The 19,105-nt window shown below is 37.8% G+C and overlaps 1 long non-coding RNA gene across 1 annotated transcript; it reads left to right on the top strand.

Moving 5' to 3' along the window:
- The first annotated feature begins 16,608 nt into the window (after window positions 1–16,608).
- Window positions 16,609–17,940, top strand: LOC122045466. The gene is made up of 3 exons (XR_006129988.1): window positions 16,609–17,132; window positions 17,237–17,407; window positions 17,880–17,940. It is a non-coding gene; the product is annotated as an uncharacterized LOC122045466 (long non-coding RNA).
- Window positions 17,941–19,105: the final 1,165 nt, after the last annotated feature.

Here is a 19,105-nt window from a genome sequence, read left to right as displayed (position 1 = left end):
CCACTCGGTCTCACCATTGTGTGTGAGATGGTTGACTGGCGTCAGGGGTGACCAGGACGCATCATTGGCATCATACGCATTGATGCATTTATTTCTTGTGATTGTGTTTGCTGCATTTATTTACTGTATTTTGATTGGATGGCCATGCCTGACATGCATACAGGATTTCTATACCTCTCAGACTGTTTATCCTTGTACCAGGTCCTGGTTAGTACAGTTTTCTCCTGTTTACTACAGTTTCATTTTATCCTTCTTATATCAGGCGACTGTACGCATGATTAGTGCTAGATGTTATTTCTCTACTATGTATATCAGTTGTTACCCGCTGAGGAGTTGACTCACCCCGTGGATATTTACTATTTTCAGGTTGATGCTGTCAGGAGAGAGTTCCAGTTGCTAGTCCCCTGCAGCCCACGAGGATGTTTATTTATCTTTTGGCTTTATGTACTAGACTATGTTTGGACTTGTTTTGTTTTGATACTTGGAGCTTGCATGGATTGCACTTGTCGATGGGTTTTTAATTGGATTTGTTTTACTATATGTCTGCCTAGACGGCAGAAGAGGTAAGTTGATTTGATCGTTGGATTTTGTGTTTTATGAGTGTAGTGGAGTTGGATATCGGTTTTGAGCTTTATGGGTGTAGTTGAGTAGGGTGGATTTTGAGTCTTATTATCATTGCTTATTAAACTGCGTGGATGTCTATATGTTGTGGTTTTGTTATTGTTATTTATTCCAGCCGCATGTGGTTGAGGTATATGGTGATGTAGTAAAGTTTCAGATTGTCCGTCGTACAGGGGAGATGCTGTCGAAATTTCTTCGGACAGGGACTCCTCCGGGGCGTGACACCCATATCTGGAGATGCAGTGCTAGGGAACAAATATTAGAGAAGCTGATTTTTATATAAAAATGGAAAATTTAGAAATTAACAACATAATTGGCAGTTGTTCTATTTCGAAATGGTGTTATTAGTTAGTTATCACAATTTCACTAGAATAAGCATTTCATAAGATGTAATAATCATTAGAAGGGAAAGACAAGCATAGGTGAAAAAAAAAATATGTGTCAGAAAAGAAAGTACAAGATTAATTGTTGCCCTTGTAATTTTTTACAAACTGAATACAAGAAAGTACTCCAATGTATTTGAGCTATAGCTTAATTGTTGCCCTTGTAATTTTTTAACTACTGCTGATATGGCTTGAGCCAAGTAGGAAAAAAATGATCTAGAGTTTAAGAATTGGAGCATCTCCACCTAAGTGACTAGTCACCAATGATAATTAGATTGTGTACAAAACAGAACTTATCCATATTAGAGAGTCATTGTGTTGATTAGAACTGGAGCATCTACATCCAAGCGACTAGCCACTAGGATTGATAAGAAGCCACTAATAAGCAATAGTGAAAATTAATAAGCTGGAGAAATTATTGCTCACAAATCAAATATATTTAACTAGGAAGTCAAAAGGATACCACTAACTGGAGCATTTTAAAGAAAAAGTAATATTTAAGACTCTCACTGCAAGATAAAGAAAAAGTAATTATAAACTATGTCCAGCGAAGTGTAGTAGGGGTTTAGACAAATAAAAGTATTCCTAAATAAACTTTCACCAATAGCTTTTAGTCCAGCGAAGTATATAACAACATCAAACCTGCAGAAACAAACAAAATGATGTCATGCAACGTAAAAAAGGATATCCAAACAAAATCGGAAGCAGACAGTTAAATGACAGCAAAATAATAAGCAACAAAGGTCTAAATCACAGTGTATTAGGCTTGAGAAATTTTAGATAATAAGCAACAAAGGTAAAGCAACAATACCATCAATATTTTCTCCAACAGGTAACATGAATAAAATCGAGAAAGGGAAAAGAACAAATGAAAAGCTTCCTACTGCTACTGACATGTGTGGGGTGGACTGTTCCTGGGACCAGCTCAAATAAATAATTTTTAAGAGAATTTCTATTATTTAATCTGCAATGTTCGGAACAAGATCATAAATCCTTTGTTGCGCAATATAGTGAGTGATTCAAGAACTTTTTGTTACAGTCATTTATTCATAAATATTGTGTCATAATAAAAGAAAAGTACAATATCAAATGACAAAATAATACAATTCTAAGTTTTAACAAATCTATTCAGAACTTTAGTAATTAACCTTGTTTTTTTTTCAACTTCCTAGTCTTAGATCTTGACTTTACAGGTTCATAAAGTTAATCATGAGCAAAGGCATAGAGGGAATGTTGTAACCTATGGAACTCAAAAGACAAAGAATGCAAATGATACAACAGAATGGGTATGCACAAACAACGCAAAGAACTTGAAGCTAAATATTTCAACGGGGAAGATTGTTTCACTGAGCAATCTGCAATTGAGATGGTGATACCACAAAAGAAATGGCTAGGGGAAATGTGAGCAAAAATGTAGAATAACATGAAACAGAAAAAGTTTTTGTTAAAAACATTGCAATTACTTAAGAAGATAAGAAGAATATATAAGTGTTTGACCAAGAAGGTCACGCTCTCCAATGAAAAATTCCCTCTCCATATGAACCAAGAGTTGCAGTAGAAAAATCGTGAGTTTCATTCGGTCGATCAGATTAGGATGATCAACAAATAAACAAAACTCTAAAGAATGCTCACTGATGTGGCGAATCTGTCACATCCGCTAATCAAATTGTACAAATGTATTTTCCACTGAACCCCTTAATTAAACAATAACGTTGTAGTAACGAGCCCAGGATCTCTCTCGAGGAATCAACAGTATGATGTAATCTAGGATTGTCTTTTTATTCCTATTTTTTGGGTTTTCGATATAAAAATGGAGTTGGGGTTTTAAAGCTTTGAATATAAATCTAAATGAATGAAAAGCAAGCAACTAAGAAACTAATCTACTGCTAAAATTAAAGCTAATTAAACTACAGAAAACTAAATTACTCACTAATACTTAACCCTAAGCTAAAGCAAGATTAACAACTACTTCAAGAGCAATTAAAACTAAATTACCAAAACACTTGAATTAAAATAATTAAGCTAAAAAGAACTATGCTAATGAATCCAAACAACATTAACTGAAATCTATATCTGTAAACAGTAAAAGAATGCAAAAGTAAACCCTAAACCAACTCTACACCAAACCAAGTCTCTCGGCAACTTCTCCTTGCCGTCACACAAGGAAACAACGGAGAACACTCCAACTGTAATCGGAGAAGACAATCTCAATAGCTACACTCAGCTCAACCTTTACCAGTGCCATCGGAGACCACTCCAAACATAACTAGTGAAAATCGGAGCCGCCCAACTCAAGAAATCTGAAAATCTGTGAGCTGCAACCTCAGATCTGATGTGGAGAAGATGATGGATGGAATGTCGTCGGGAATGGTCCAGTAGCAGTGGAGGAACACCGCCAAAGCTTACTGATGGAAGCGGAACCACCGTTGGAGGAACACCTCACAATCGGCAGCGGCAGAAGCAAAGAGTTGCGGAGCAGAATTCTCGCCGCAGGAACACCTTGAAGCGAGGTCAGATCATCAGGAGATGGTAGCAAGCAGCTGAGAACGTCGTCGGCGATGAAATTGGCCGGAAAATTGATCTAGAGATCGAGATGGGGTCGGAATCTCGCTGGAGAAGAACGCCGCGGGACGCAAACAGTGCTGTGGAGATCGACGAAGAAGCTCACTGTAGCTTCTCAGATTTAAATCAGATCTGGATCTGAAATGGACGGCTGAGATGATTCCGGGCTAAATCAACAGTGAAAAGTCATCCAAATTCCGATCTGAAGGTACTGATGTTGATCTAGGGTCTGGATCTACCCTCCTGTAGGTCGGATCGATCAGATCATCACTGGATGGCCCGGATCTGCACAGTCTTCAATGAACGGCCCAGATTAATTAAACTGGATCAATGGCTGGATGAACTCAGATCTACATCAAAACTTCTGGATCTTCATCAATGGCTTAGATCTCCTCCCCATTAAGTTGGATCGGCTAGATCTTCAACGGATGGTCCAGATCTGTCCTATTCTTGATAAACGGCCCAAATCGACCCAAAGCTTGATCTTGTCTTTTGAACTCCGATTCGTGCCCAATTTCAGTCCAAATAGATCCAAATTCAAGATCCTTTGATGCCTACAAAATAAGAATCAAATATTAGCATCAAATAATATAAAAATAAAGTAATTTGCAATTAAGTCCAAAAATACACACAATGCACAAAATGTGATGTAACCATGATTTTAACCCATGAAATCAACATCAAACCATGCATATATGAATCAAAATAATACAATAAAATCATGGTTATCAAATCCCCCACACTTAGTCTTGAACGTCTCGTGCAAGTAAAGAAAACTAAAAATCATCTCCATAGAAAATTCCCTAGCAATACCTAGAAGATAGTAAAAAGAATTTAACTAAGACCATCTAAAGAATACCAACAATCATGTATACAATCCAAACAATAATCAGTAGGTATGGTAGTTTCAATCCAATTGAAAAATTAAGCAAGTTGCAATCTCACAAGGGATTTACCTATTCTAGCTCTCACACTCAAACATGTGTATAAGTGGAGCTCACTCAATGCAACTCACAACATTTCACTACCATAGGTTTGCTTATATTCTACTTCTCCACCACTATAAACATAGCATGCATGAATCAAAAGGATTTTATCATCAAGAATTGAAATGGAAGCAAGAAGAACAATGAAAATGGATGAAATTGGCAAAAGAAAAGGCATTAATGAAGAGAATGAGAGTATGGAAGGAATTTACTTGATGAGTTGACCCATTTGATGTATAAAGAGATGAATACCATTTCTTGTTACCAATTCAAAATATCAAGCTAACCTCCCCTTCAATTTGATGGCAAACAAAGAATCTTGATACTCTATCTTCCACTTGATACTCTCTTGATGTGCCAATTTTTTTTTTCACTGTTTTTGCTCTTTTTCCACTTCAATTCCAGCATTTGAACTCAAATCATTGTCAAATCAACTAATGGATAAGGAATCCCTCCTCCACACTTAAAACATTGGTCGTCTCGGACAATAGAAACAACAAATGCCATTCACTTACTCGAAACTCTTCTAGCCACTGTACTCCTTTCATTCTGCAGGTTTTCATCACTTCTCTTCCTCTGTTTCTATTATTTTCCTGTGGATTTACTTCAGTTACAGATTTCTTACAATTTCAGCAGAAAGAGATGATCCATTTGATGCATATGTTCAAAATAAGGCTGCACTAACACAAATTGAACATATCATACGATATAATTGTTTGATAATCATAGAGGTTTGGCACTAAACAAAGTAGTCATTGCTGCAATTCCAGTTTCAAAAATATCAGAAATCCATTCTTACTGAATCTAAGAAGTTCTCTAAAATGGAATTATGTCTGCAATTTCTTAGTTACCATCCGGATTAAAGAGTTACTTCAAAACTCACAGAAAATATCCAAATCAGCAACAACTTCACATTAATATCAGATTTCAAAGCTTAAATGCAGTATAGTTAGAAATCAACACTGTCAATAACTATAGATTGAATTCCAATTGTATTTGGTCAACAGCAGCTTAAATATAAGCAGCATTAAGTTTCAGCTTTAAATTCAGAAATTAGCTTCAACCTTCTCTTGCTTCAATCTTATCTCTTCCTCCTTCTATTCCAACATATCAGAACTCACTGCTTTCCTGTTTGGCAGATTTCAATAGCTTCATTAGCTTAATTTTAGAACTTGAGTTCATCGGTTCTTGTTTATCTCCTGTTCAGACCCCTGCTATGCCATACAGATTTGCTTCTGCTTACTGCAATTTCAGAATTCCAGCAGCTCACAATTCTGTTGTAATTTTCAGATTTTCAGGATCTCTTCAACAATTGCACGGCTTCAAGACTTAACCTCTTCTCTTGCAATAACACAAAATTACAGCTCTAATTTGACTTTCTCCTGCTGCAATAACAGTCCAAACAACTGCTACTGACTTGACTCTGTCTTCACCTTTCAGCTTTGTGTACTTGTTTGGTATCAAATTTATTCTTTGTCTAAAAATCTTGTATACTTTGGAGAAGGCAGATCAGCATCTAACAATACTAAAACAACATTCGGATTTCAATTTTTTTTCCATGAATGAATGGTTTTAAACTCTGTTCCATGCATCAATGTGCAGATTTCAGCATTTTCCTACACAATTCCTTGACTTTGTATCAACTTTGCATTGTTTAGCCAACAAAAATCTCAATTCTTCTCCATCTTATTTCTTAAGATCATTTACACTGCATACTTGAAAGCTTTCAAGTTGATAGTTCAGTTCAATTGAACTCTCAAGGCAACAGAAATTCAACAAAGCAATCATATTTTAAAAAAAATAGTACAAAATTATAGGATTTCACAGTTTCAGAAATCCCTGAAAGCACTGCTGTCAACAACATTGTACAACTTTGGAAATCAATCTTAGGATTCTAATTCCAAAATTCAGGTTCTCTGATAATGTTGTAATACCCACTAATTTGCCACATTTCAGCTTCATTCAAAGCTACTGATAACTTTCTTCCAAATTCAACTTCTTCATTACAATTTTTCAATGACATTTCTACAAATTCCATTCACTCTAACTTGACAAAGTTAATTACAAATATGAAATTCAACTATCTCACAACCCAGATCTCTTCCACAGCAAATCAATATTAATTCAATTAACTCAAGCTCAGCAACTTTCAAATAGAAATCTGCATTTAAAATTGGCACAGTCCATGTGTGTTGAAGTAAATTCAGACTTCATTGATCCAAACACTAGTTGCTGGAATTTGATTCAGAATTTAGCAGGCATTTGAAAAGCTGCAGCATCCAAAATTCCAAGGGTTTTCAGCAGAATATTTGCCATGTTAAGTATCAGCACTTTCCCTCTCTTGAACATTTCAAACAGTTCTAGGAATTGAGTCTAGAGACAGCGAGGAAGTGAGGTTTTCAAAGTTAAAGAATCGGATTCTGATCTAATTAAGAATTGCTGCATCTCAATTTACAGTTGCTGGACTGAATTTTAGAAACCTTTTCTGGAAACACAGCAGATACCATGAAAGGTAAGCATACCATTCTTGTTCAACAAATTCTTAAAATTAAATGAAGTTTCCCTCATTGGACATTGCATTCTAAATTCTAATACAATTCTGATACAGAATTTCAGCTTCAACTTCAATTCCTGCAAATTTTCAGAATTCATCTTTCTAAGTCTGATTTTTGATACACTTTTGGCACAAAGTTCAGTATGCTTTAAATATGCTCTACAGCATCTATATATTCAGTATCCTCCAAAATTCAGATACATTCAGCAGCAGTCAGCAACAATCAGAAATTCAGCCTTTCAATTTGATCAGCAACAACGAAGTTGGCACCAATTCCTTGAAACTAAGATAAAGATATCACACACTTAAGTCCAGCTTTAAGTTCACAACTGCAGAATTCATATCTGTTTTGCTAAATTACAGAAACTGTAAACTCACAAAATTCCAGCTTTATTTCTGATTATGTCAGCAGGAAATTATTCAAATTAAGTATCAGCTTTTAATTTTTCAGAACTGCACAATGTTTAAAGAACTTAGTTCCAATTCTGAAATATCTGAATTTGAAAACTACAGCTTAATCAAATTGCTGGAATTTTGTGCAAGCTACAGGATTAAAATCTGAAGCATTGACAAACTTGATACAACATCGTTTTGAAACCAAAAAGCCTTTTGTTCTGTGAATATCATAACTGAAACCAAGCTCTGATATCTAATTTATCACCACTTCAGTATCAGGAAGCTGCCAACTTCAGAGAATCAAGTTTTGGCTTTTGAAACACTGCTGTGATTTCTGCTTCCAATGGTTGCACAACTTCCACCTCTTTTTACTGATTCCTTCCACTACAATGAAATTGGACAATTCAGAAAATCAGTTCCATTAAATTAACATGCATCCATGATTCACTGCCACACTTTTGTTTTTCCTACACTTCCAAACTCTGTAACAGAATTCTCTTTCACTGCTTCTAGCATTGAAATCCAGCTCATACTTTCAGAATTTCATCCATTGGCACTACATGCTTAAACTACAAAGAATGTACTCTAAATCTTCAGTTCATAAATCCACACAAAGCATTAAATGAATTAAGGATCAAACTGCATTCTGCAGTAATCCAGCTGATCCTTGATATTTCCTTGGCTTTGTATCAACTAGCCACAATTAAGCCTCCAAAAATTCCAATTCCTTTCCATCAAGACTCTTAAGATCTTTACCAATTCATCCTTCAAAACTTAACAAGTTTCAACAACTCTAGTTTGTTACAATTTGTTTTTCAATTGGCACAATTCTGCACACAATTCTTCACAATTCTGCAACTCCAAAATTCTGCACTTTCAGATTCATACTTTTAAGTAATGGAAATAAATCTTGGTTGAAGCTATTGATGCCCACCTTCCGTTTGTTTCTTCACTTTAAAACACTTCTTATAAGCTTCTTCCTTCCTTGATATCAATTCTGAAATCTTGATACTCCATTCATTAAACTGCACAGCTGAAACTCCCTCTAGGCAGAATTCTGCATTACTCAATTCTGCAGTAATCCAGCTCCGAATTTCAGGTTCAACAATTGTTCCAATAAAACTCACAATCATCTCATCAATTTGAAAGTTGTCATACACTTCCAATTTTGAAAACTCAAAATTTCAATTCTGATTTACTGCAAACTCAGAATTTTAGAAACTGGACACTTCTAAATCCTGTCCAGCAGGTTTGTAAAGACATAACAAGCAACCAAACACCATTTTCAAGAGCTTCTTTATCTTTCTTCACTCTTTTGATATCATCTTGAAGTGTTTCATGAGTGGAATGATACATTTGGATCCATAATGATCATATCAGAAATTCCATCACAGAAACCTGCACAGATCATGTTTCCAGTGGTTGGCTTCCATATTCTTCATCTTTACTGTTTCTAATTTCTCAGATTCGAAATTAAACATTTAACTTGAATTTCATTTCAGCAACAGATTTAATTACTGTCAGAAATTCAAAGCTGTGCAGTTTATTACTGTCCAGATCATGTAACCAAGCTTCAAATTTCAGAGCTTCAGTTTCTGAATTTATTTCACTGCTCAATTTCCAACAAGTTGATACTTTCTTAATTCTGTCTAGTTCTCCACAAACGAAGGCTTAACTTCAATCTAATCTAGATTAGAAACCATTGCTCAGTCACCATTTGTCACTGAAAATACAAAAGCTTTACTTGAGTTTCTCAATGATTTGAGAGCTGCTTCAAGAGTTTGGTAAATTCAGAATCCAGTGTAAACAATTTTCAGCTTCAGAAACATCTTTGCAGAATCCAGCACATTAACTTCTTCTTCCAACAATTGTCTCCTTGAGTTTTGAATGTATCAATATAGTATCAACTCTCTCTAAATCTAAAGCAATTGTAACTTGCTTTTGACATGATAAAACTCAAGAAATGGAGACATTAAGCATTGAACATTAGAGCCATTCTTTCATAGCAATATTTTCATCATTTTACTTTCTAGAACAGTAGCACTCCAACCATCAAACCCTTAAACATTTAACTCCATTGCATCTTTTCAAAACTCCATCATTAGCTTGAATTTGAATCCCGAGCATTAATAAATGAATTCAAACATTCCAAAAATAATATACACCTCCCCCACACTTAAAACATGTTATCTTGCACAATCTAACTCATCAAGCAATTCATCCAAACATCTCAATGAAATAATGACAAGCAAAGAGAATTAGGAATTAGAATGCTAGATAAGAATGTTTCAAGAAAATTGTGGAGAAAGAAATGGGAAATCATGATGGAACAAAAATGACAAAAATCCTTCATTTCTATGCACACATATGCTATTGTGACTTTGAAAAGAAGCTAAGCAAATTCTAGAGTTCAATTATTGTAAGTGCATGCCACACAAAAATAAAATAACGTATAGGCTTAAAGTGGACTTCTCTAGGTATTTTTCATGCAAACAAGCTCAATCAATCAAATTAGAATTCACTACCATTTTAACCAATATCATGTAAGAAAGACATCCAATCAATCATGTTAAATGACCTAAAATTGATGGTCAAATTTAAAAGACTTTTACCATCTTACAAATATTGCTTAGAAAATTCCCATGGTGAATTTTATTCAAATGAAATGCTATGAACTAATAAAATGCAAAGTATGAAAGTAAAATGCAAAATAAAATGCAAAGTGTAAAAACAAAGTGCAAATGCAAAGTATGAATCCAAAGAAACGTATAACGAATTTATTAGACTCAAAACACGAATTAAAAATGCAAAAGAAAGCTGAATTGGAACTAACTCCCCTTTCATTCCCAGTGGTTGAAGAAGATTTAGAAGTAGTAGCCACCCCGGAAGTGGAGTAATCGTAGTTCCACTCAAATTCTTCTTATTACTCATTTTTCCTTTCAAAATTCTTTCTGGAGGTCTAAGTCGGTTCAGTTTAAGCACCCACTCCGGAAGCTTATGTTCTCCTACAACATCAATAAAACAAAACACCTCCCACACACATGTGGGGCAAAAAGGAAATAGGAGAATATTAGTGTGGGTAAAAGATATATCAAGAAATGCATCACATCTAATAAAATCAATAAATGGTACCTCTATGAAATTTTCTGATGTATCACAAACAATACTTACCTTATCGTGTTGAAAGGTACCTGGAGTGGTGATTATTACCTCCTTTTCATCAAGAAATGGCTCAAGCTCTTGTTCTGATGAAGGTTCAACTTCATGTAGTGATTCTTGGGTGCTTGGCTCCATAGCACAAGTTCCTACACTTACATCTTCAATTCTTGGTGATTCTTGAGGTAATGCTTCCAGTAAGCATTCCCCTACACTTAAATCATCTTTTGCAACAATACCTGCATCATTCACAACATCTAGAGCAACAACATTAGTAGTATCTGAAATTTGAACAACTACATCATCACCACAAATAAAATTAGATAAATCTTGTGAATAAATGGGAATAGGGTCAGGCCTGACAAAATCACTACTCTCCATCTCTCCACTGGCGTTCTGTGCTTGTAACTGATTAATTGATGATGCAATCTGATCTAATTAACTCTGTATATTCTGTATCCTTGCAAATTGTTGCTCTTGATGCTCACTCATTTGATGCATAACTTCATTGAATTTCCAAACTGACTCTGCAAATTTTTCTTGTACATCCTCATACCTATTCCGTTGCTCCATAGGTGGGTAGTACTGTCTCTCCCTCCAATCTCCAAAATACTGATATTGATCCATAGTTAAATAAAATTTCCTATTCTTACACAGACAACTAGCAAATAAAATCAGAAGACTCAGGAACAAATATAATCAAACATATGGATATATAAACATGAAAGCAATCAAAACAATCCTAAAATTACTAAACATTGCATTTTTTTTAATTCCCCGGCAACGGCGTCAAAATTTGATAAGACGAATCTGTCACATCCGCTAATCAAATTATACAAATGTATTTTCCACTGAACCCCTTAATTAAACAATAACGTTATAGTAACGAGCCCAGGATCGCTCTCGAAGAACCAACGGTAGAATGTAATTTAGGATTGTATTTTTATTTCTATTTTTGGGGTTTTCGATATAAAAATGGAGTTGGGGTTTTAAAGCTTTGAATATAAATCTAAATGAATGAAAAGCAAGCAACTAAGAAACTAATCTACTGCTGAAATTAAAGCTAATTAAACTACAGAAAACTAAATTACTCACTAATACTTAACCCTAAGCTAAAGCAAGATTAACAACTACTTCAAGAGCAATTAAAACTAAATTACCAAAACACTTGAATTAAAATAATTAAGCTAAAAAGAACTATGCTAATGAATCCAAACAACATTAACTGAAATCTATATCTGTAAACAGTAAAAGAATGCAAAAGTAAACCCTAAACCAACTCTACACCAAACCAAGTCTCTCGGCAACTTCTCCTTGCCGTCACACAAGGAAACAACGGAGAACACTCCAACTGTAATCGGAGAAGACAATCTCAATAGCTACACTCAGCTCAACCTTTACCAGCGCCATCGGAGACCACTCCAAACAGAACTAGTGAAAATCGGAGCCGCCCAACTCAAGAAATCTGAAATCTGTGAGCTGTAACCTCAGATCTGATGTGGAGAAGATGATGGATGGAATGTCGTCGGGAATGGTCCAGTAGCAGTGGAGGAACACCGCCAAAGCTTACTGATGGAAGCGGAACCACCGATTGGAGGAACACCTCACAATCAGCAGCGGCAGAAGCAAAGAGTTGCGGAGCAGAATTCTCGCCGCAGGAACACCTTGAAGCGAGGTCAGATCATCAGGAGATGGTAGCAAGCAGCTGAGAACGTCGTCGGCGATGAAATTGGCCGGAAAATTGATCTAGAGATCGAGATGGGGTCGGAATCTCGCTGGAGAAGAACGCCGCGGGACGCAAACAGTGCTGTGGAGATCGACGAAGAAGCTCACTGTAGCTTCTCAGATTTAAATCAGATCTGGATCTGAAATGGATGGCTGAGATGATTCCGGGCTAAATCAACAGTGAAAAGTCATCCAAATTCCGATCTGAAGGTACTGATGTTGATCTAGGGTCTGGATCTACCCTCCCGTAGGTCGGATCGATCAGATCATCACTGGATGGCCCGGATCTGCACAGTCTTCAATGAACGGCCCAGATTAATTAAATTGGATCAATGGCTGGATGAACTCAGATCTACATCAAAACTTCTGGATCTTCATCAATGGCTTAGATCTCCTCCCCATTAAGTTGGATCGGCTAGATCTTCAACGGATGGTCCAGATCTGTCCTATTCTTGATAAACGGCCCAAATCGACCCAAAGCTTGATCTTGTCTTTTGAACTCCGATTCGTGCCCAATTTCAGTCCAAATAGATCCAAATTCAAGATCCTTTGATGCCTACAAAATAAGAATCAAATATTAGCATCAAATAATATAAAAATAAAGTAATTTGCAATTAAGTCCAAAAATACACACAATGCACAAAATGTGATGTAACCATGATTTTAACCTATGAAATCAACATCAAACCATGCATATATGAATCAAAATAATACAATAAAATCATAGTTATCACTCACACCTAAGATGTCTCTCCATCTCTTTCATTCAATTAAAAACTAGATCAATAAAACATGAAAAAGGTCAGTTCTAACCAAAGAAACTAAGAAAAACAGCAAAGAAAATTCAACACTAGATTGCAAAGAAACAAGAAAAAAAAGGCCCATCTTTCTCCCATTCCCCAAAAGAGATCGAGACGAAAAAAAGAGAGGCAGATTCCCAATACCTCTCCGTCCGGCGCGGGCCAGTTCTTGTAGCAATTGAGGGCGTTACCTTCGAGGACAAAGTACCTCTTCCTCGAGTAGTGTAGTCCGAGGTGATTAGACCGGATGAGGTACAGCCACCCTTCGATTCTCCGTTTGTCTCCGTGCTCCATCGAGACGACCCACCTCTCTTTCTCTCTCTATCCGCGACCTAGTTCTCTCTCCGCCAAAAAAGTAGAGGAAAGTAGGGGCAAAAGACAATGTCGAGGAGTCGAGGACGAACTGCGGCAAAAGGAAGCAACTTTTGGAGAACGGAGGAGGGAGGAAGTGTGGAGCCGTCGTCGTCGTAGTAGCCAAGCGGCTACCTCCTCTCCAATCTGAGACCGAGGGGCAGCTGGCAACCTTCAAACCGTTGCAAGTCCGAGGCAAAGAACTTGAAACTTGACGGAGAGGAGTTCGAAGGAGTGGTTTGTGGAGAGAGGTTCGCCGGAGAGGGGTTTGCCGGAGAGGAGTTGGAAGGAGAGGGCGTGAGAGGAGGAGTTGGATGGAGAAGGTCGACGTGAGATGAGGAGTTGGGAGAAGGGTTCGGGATCAAAAATGATCGGAAGATACGAGTTGGGAGAAGGGTTTGGGTTTTCTACTCCTTACTTAGATCCAACGGTTTGTATTAATCAAGATTTAGATGAGAACTTAACAATAGACAACACTTTTTAAAAAACGTTGTCGTAGACACTAAAAAAAAGGCTAATAGACAACGCTTTTTACGAAGCATTGTCTTTGACCCGTAAAAATCACTAATAGACAACGGTTTTTAGAAAAGTGTTGTCTATTAATAAGAAAATAATGAAATAGACAACGCTTTTCACTAAAATTGTTGTTAAAAAAAATAGACAACGTTTTTTATAAAAAGCGTTGTCGTTTAAGTGTTGTAGAATCGCAATTTTCTTGTAGTGGCGCTTGCGACTTGCAACTTGGAAGACTATGTGTATTAAGTTCTATTGATTTCACAAGTCGATCAAACATCAAGTCAGAATAAGTCTACGACTGGAGGGGACCTATCATTGCTTATCTCAAAAAAATAACTATGCCTACTCAAAAGAAGAGCTTCTCGTTTCATTTTGATTAGGGATATATTATATTGGCGATCCTTCTCGTGCCCCCTCCTCAATTGCCTTGGCCCCGATGATGCCGACTATATCATAAGAGAAATTCACGAAGGTATTTATGGAAACCATATATGTGGAAAACACTTGCTCGGAAAGCATTACTAGATGAATATTTTTGGCTGACTTTACAGGCGAACATGACCCAATTCGTCGCTACCTAAATTCATTGCCAAAAGCACTAGAATCTCTCCCATCACTCGACTGAGTTTCCGAAGACCTCCACTGTATCTTATCCCTTTAATTAGTGAGTCATAAATATTGTAGGTCCCTTCCCAACTGGGCGGCAAAAAATTTTTTTTTTCTTGTGGTAGTAGATTAGTTCTCGAAGCGGGTGGAGGTCATACCCCTAGCTAGGATAATGGAGGATGTTGTCAAGAAGTTCCTATGGAAAAATATTATTTGTTAATTTAGTTTGGCTCATAGCTCATCTCGAGTAACGGCTGACAATTTTAGGATCGTCGACTAAGAGAGTAGTGCGAAGGATTCGACATCTAGCAAGCCTTCACCTCAGTGGCTTAACTGTAGAGCAATAGGCAAGTGGAGGTGGTCAACTGAGAAATAGTCCGGGGATAAAAATTAAGTTGGACCACATTAAAGGAAGATGGGTAGATGAATTGTTGGCTATCCTCTAGGCCTACTGAACCACTCCTCGGGAAAGTAAGGGAATGACTCCGTTCCACCTCATTTACGGTGGAGAAGCAGTCATTCCGATGAAAATCGATGATAAGTCTACTTGGAGGAATACCTATGGGCAGGGCAATGCCAACCTATGACTCCTCGACCTCGACTTGATCACTCAAACTAGGGAAGGAGAGGTTGTCTGACTCATTGCATATCATTAGCAGATGTGCCTCAATTACAACAATTCTTCTTTTTATAGAACCTAGCGTGTTCATGGACAAGAACGAACACACTCATGAGAAATGAGTTGTATAAGGGAGAGTCTTGGGTGAGATATGTCAATGCATATACAAATGACAGAATAATTAAAGGACATCGTATGTACTGTCATCCAGTAAGTAAACAAATCTTCACAAGGGAAGGTTCAAAGGATAAAATCCTACCTGTTCTATACTGGACTCAACTACCGAATGCTATTACGTACATTTTCTATTCATGTGGGAGAATTGTTGGATATAAGTGAATGGAAAAGAGATGAAGAGGAAAGAGACTCCATTATGAATGATACTTTAGTCTCACATTGAAAGTTTCAATGCACTTTTGTTGGTTTATATTGTTTCACAAGCAATGTAGTTTGTGAACAAATGCATAGAGAGAGGCTCTCTCTTACGCATGAGTGTACAAAGGAGTGCAAATTCAGGGTCTGAATTGCACTGAACTAAGTTGACTCGTATGTGAGCATGACATGACGAGTTGAATGTTAAATCGATTGGGGCAAAATTTGGCCAAGTGTATCAATTAACATTTTGCCACGTGAATACACTTTTGCTACTTAATCGAGTGCATAACAGATGTATTAATTGAAGTTAATGGCATATTCGTAACCGCTTGGGTGAAATGGCCAACTATGGTTGACGTTTCGATTTGGGCAATATGGCAATAATATTTGACACAGTTAAAGGGGAGACACTCATATATAAGGAAGCTAGATCTTGAGTAAGAAGAAATAAGCAATAGCAAAGAAATTCTTCCACCTTTGTCCTAAAATTTCTCTCCACCGTGCATTTCACTCGGTAGAATTTTATGATAGCAGTCGAGTACACACTCCGTTCACCATGAATAACCAATGATTGGTTGTCGACATGGTATTTTAGTTGTATCTAGGAAACAAACATCATCATAACCTCAAAACATCATCGGAGAAGGATGAATCTATTTTAAGGAAACTACGCTCATCACATGCCTTGAAATCTCTTTCACTCGGCAACTTGGCCTTGAGAGCTTGACCTCGACACTCGGCAACTCAACCTTAGTTGTAAAATACCGGAAAATAGAAAATAATAATAAGGGAATTTTCCTGAATTTTTGGAAATTTTTCGGGAATTTTTCGAAGCTCGTACGAACGAGTTAGCGGGGATAAAAACGGGGCCCGAGAAAGCCTGTTTAGGCTACCCCGTTTAAACGAGGAAATGTTTATTTTCTTTAATCATTTCCTTTTCTTTTTCTTTATTCCCTTTCTTCCCCGTTTCTTCCTTGATCTGCGCTGCGCGCCCTAGCCACACTCCGACCATTTCTCCTTCTCTTCCCAAAACCGATGCGCTGCTCGCTGCTCACTGCTCGCGTCTGTTTCTTTCCCTCCGGTGCAAAGGCAGTGGCCAAGGGAAAGCCTCGCACCTCTCCAGCTTCTCTCGAGCCTCACCTTTCCTCTTCCTCTTATTCGATTTCCCTCGGCTTAGCACCGTGCCCTAGCTGTCTCGGCCACACACCGCGATCCCGACGCCACCAATGTGCCTGACGCGCCGCCGCCGCCCTTTCTCGCGTCGCCTCGGTCACCACAGCCGACACCAGTGTAAGAGAGCAACGCCAAGCCTTCGCCTCTTCGGGTCGGGGACAGGAACCGAGCACCGGAGTTGATCTAATTCCAGTGCCCTAGCGCCGACATCAGAACCCTAGCGCCGACTGTTTCCTCTGCCCTAGCACTGATTTGGTGCCGCGGTTACCAACCGATCGCCGGCGAGGGTGGACATTTAAGGTTCAGGGGGTAAGCTAGCTTCGACTAAACCTCCTTCTCTTGATCTTCTTCGATTGGCACCTAACCCTAGTTGCTGGTTCATCTTTTCTCTCTTTGGTTGACGATGGTAGCAGTAATCTTGGAGAAGGGATGCTTGATTTCAGCGACCACAACACTGTGGGCTGGACGTTTACATCGCTAGATTTGTGATCAACACCTGTAATTGAAGAGGAAGAGTGTGGTGATTCCGGCAGGTGAAGTTGTGCCTTGTGGTCTTGGATCAGTGGTGGTTAATCCCAATTTGGGTAAGTGTTGAATTTGATTCATTTCTGTGTTGGATTGATTAACTAGTTGATGAGGAGATATGGGTCTGAAATGAGAATTTGAGTTGATTAAGTCATACTTATTTTGATTTGGATTGGTATCAATTTGGAATTTGATTAATTAGTTGATACGAGATGAGATTTGATTTTTATTTCTTGTTGAGGTTTGGTTCACTAGTGATTGGTTGATTTAGATGAATATATGGTTGTATCGGAAACATTAGATTAATAATTATGATTAATAGTCATGGGTTGGATTCGTACAGTTCCTTGTTGGCAGAATTGAATAGATGGTAATTAGTGATTCATGGGTAAGAGTTGTGGAAGCTAATCATTTATTGAGGATAATAATGATCGATTTGGAATAAGGTTATTTTTCCTGAAGGCTTGGATCTTTAGGTCTAGCCACTTGTTGCTTATCTGTTAGCTAAATTGTATAATATATGATTTGCAGGACTTGGATTCGAGACGAGTGTCTCGACGTGGGATCTTTCGGATACGATCTCCATTTTTGAGGCGGGTACCTCTTGACTTATCTTTTTATGATATTGTCAATTGGATATGCATAGTATTTTATAACTGCAAGCAATGATCATGTTTGCCTTTGGTATGTCACGGTTTGATACCCATAACATGATCTGTTGGGCGTTTGTTATGTATCCATGTTTACGTTTTGTGATTATTGCCATGAGTACCTTAGTTCCTAGAGTAAGTGACATACCATGCTTTACTGAGTTTAGGACTAGACTCTGGATTTTTATTATCTGACATGTGTATCTATATTTTTATATCATACCTGATCTGTGTACCTAGACCTTTTGCTTTGATCCATGTACATTGTTGGTACATATTTTATGGAGGTGGATATGTTCAGGACCTAGGTTGTTATACCATAGAGGGCCTGTATACCCTAGATCTGTGGATGTGACTTACTTGTACTAGGATACACATTTTTATATATATATGTGGATTTGGTTCAGGATATTGTCATGCTTAGTTTCATGCACCATTCGCATGATTGCATGCTGCGTGATAGGCTGCTCTAGTATTGTAGAGCATATCGCCGATCTCTCTGCTCCGTTGGTCCGTGGGTACGACGCGTGGTACGTTAGTTTTGCTCTCGCTCCGTTGGTCCGTGGGTAGTGTGTGACGTGGTAGACGTGAGGATCCCTCCCGTCGTGGTGTCGGAGTTGAGAGCATTGTGCTCCCCATTTATGATTTGGGGTAGGAGTATGTGTGTATTCCGAACATCTCGTCCACTCGGCCACTCATCGTGGGTAGTGATGTCGAGTGCACGGTTGTCATACCCACTCGCCTCACCCATTGTGTGTGAGATGGCGTCGGGGGTGACCATGCCATCGACATCATACGCATTTATTGCATTTATTTGCTTATGTTTGACTTATACTGCGTATTTGGTGGATGCATTTGTTTGACATGCACAGGAGGCATATGTCTGGTTTGTGACCCTTTTGTTACGAATAGGAGTTCTGGTGAGTCTGACTTCCTCAGTTACCTTTCAGTTTTGCATATTTCCTATATATGATTAGGAAGCTGTATTCCATGTTTATTGCTATTAGATATATCTTACTAGGCATGTCTATTGGTATTCGCTGAGTTGTTGAACTCACCCCCGTGGACACTATCTTTTTCAGGTACCAGGTTGTTTATGGTGTCGCT

The sequence above is a fragment of the Zingiber officinale genome, chromosome 2B, assembly GCF_018446385.1.
Source record: "Zingiber officinale cultivar Zhangliang chromosome 2B, Zo_v1.1, whole genome shotgun sequence".
NCBI classification, from domain to species: domain Eukaryota; kingdom Viridiplantae; phylum Streptophyta; class Magnoliopsida; order Zingiberales; family Zingiberaceae; genus Zingiber; species Zingiber officinale.
This window is presented reverse-complemented; position numbering and strand designations above follow the sequence as displayed.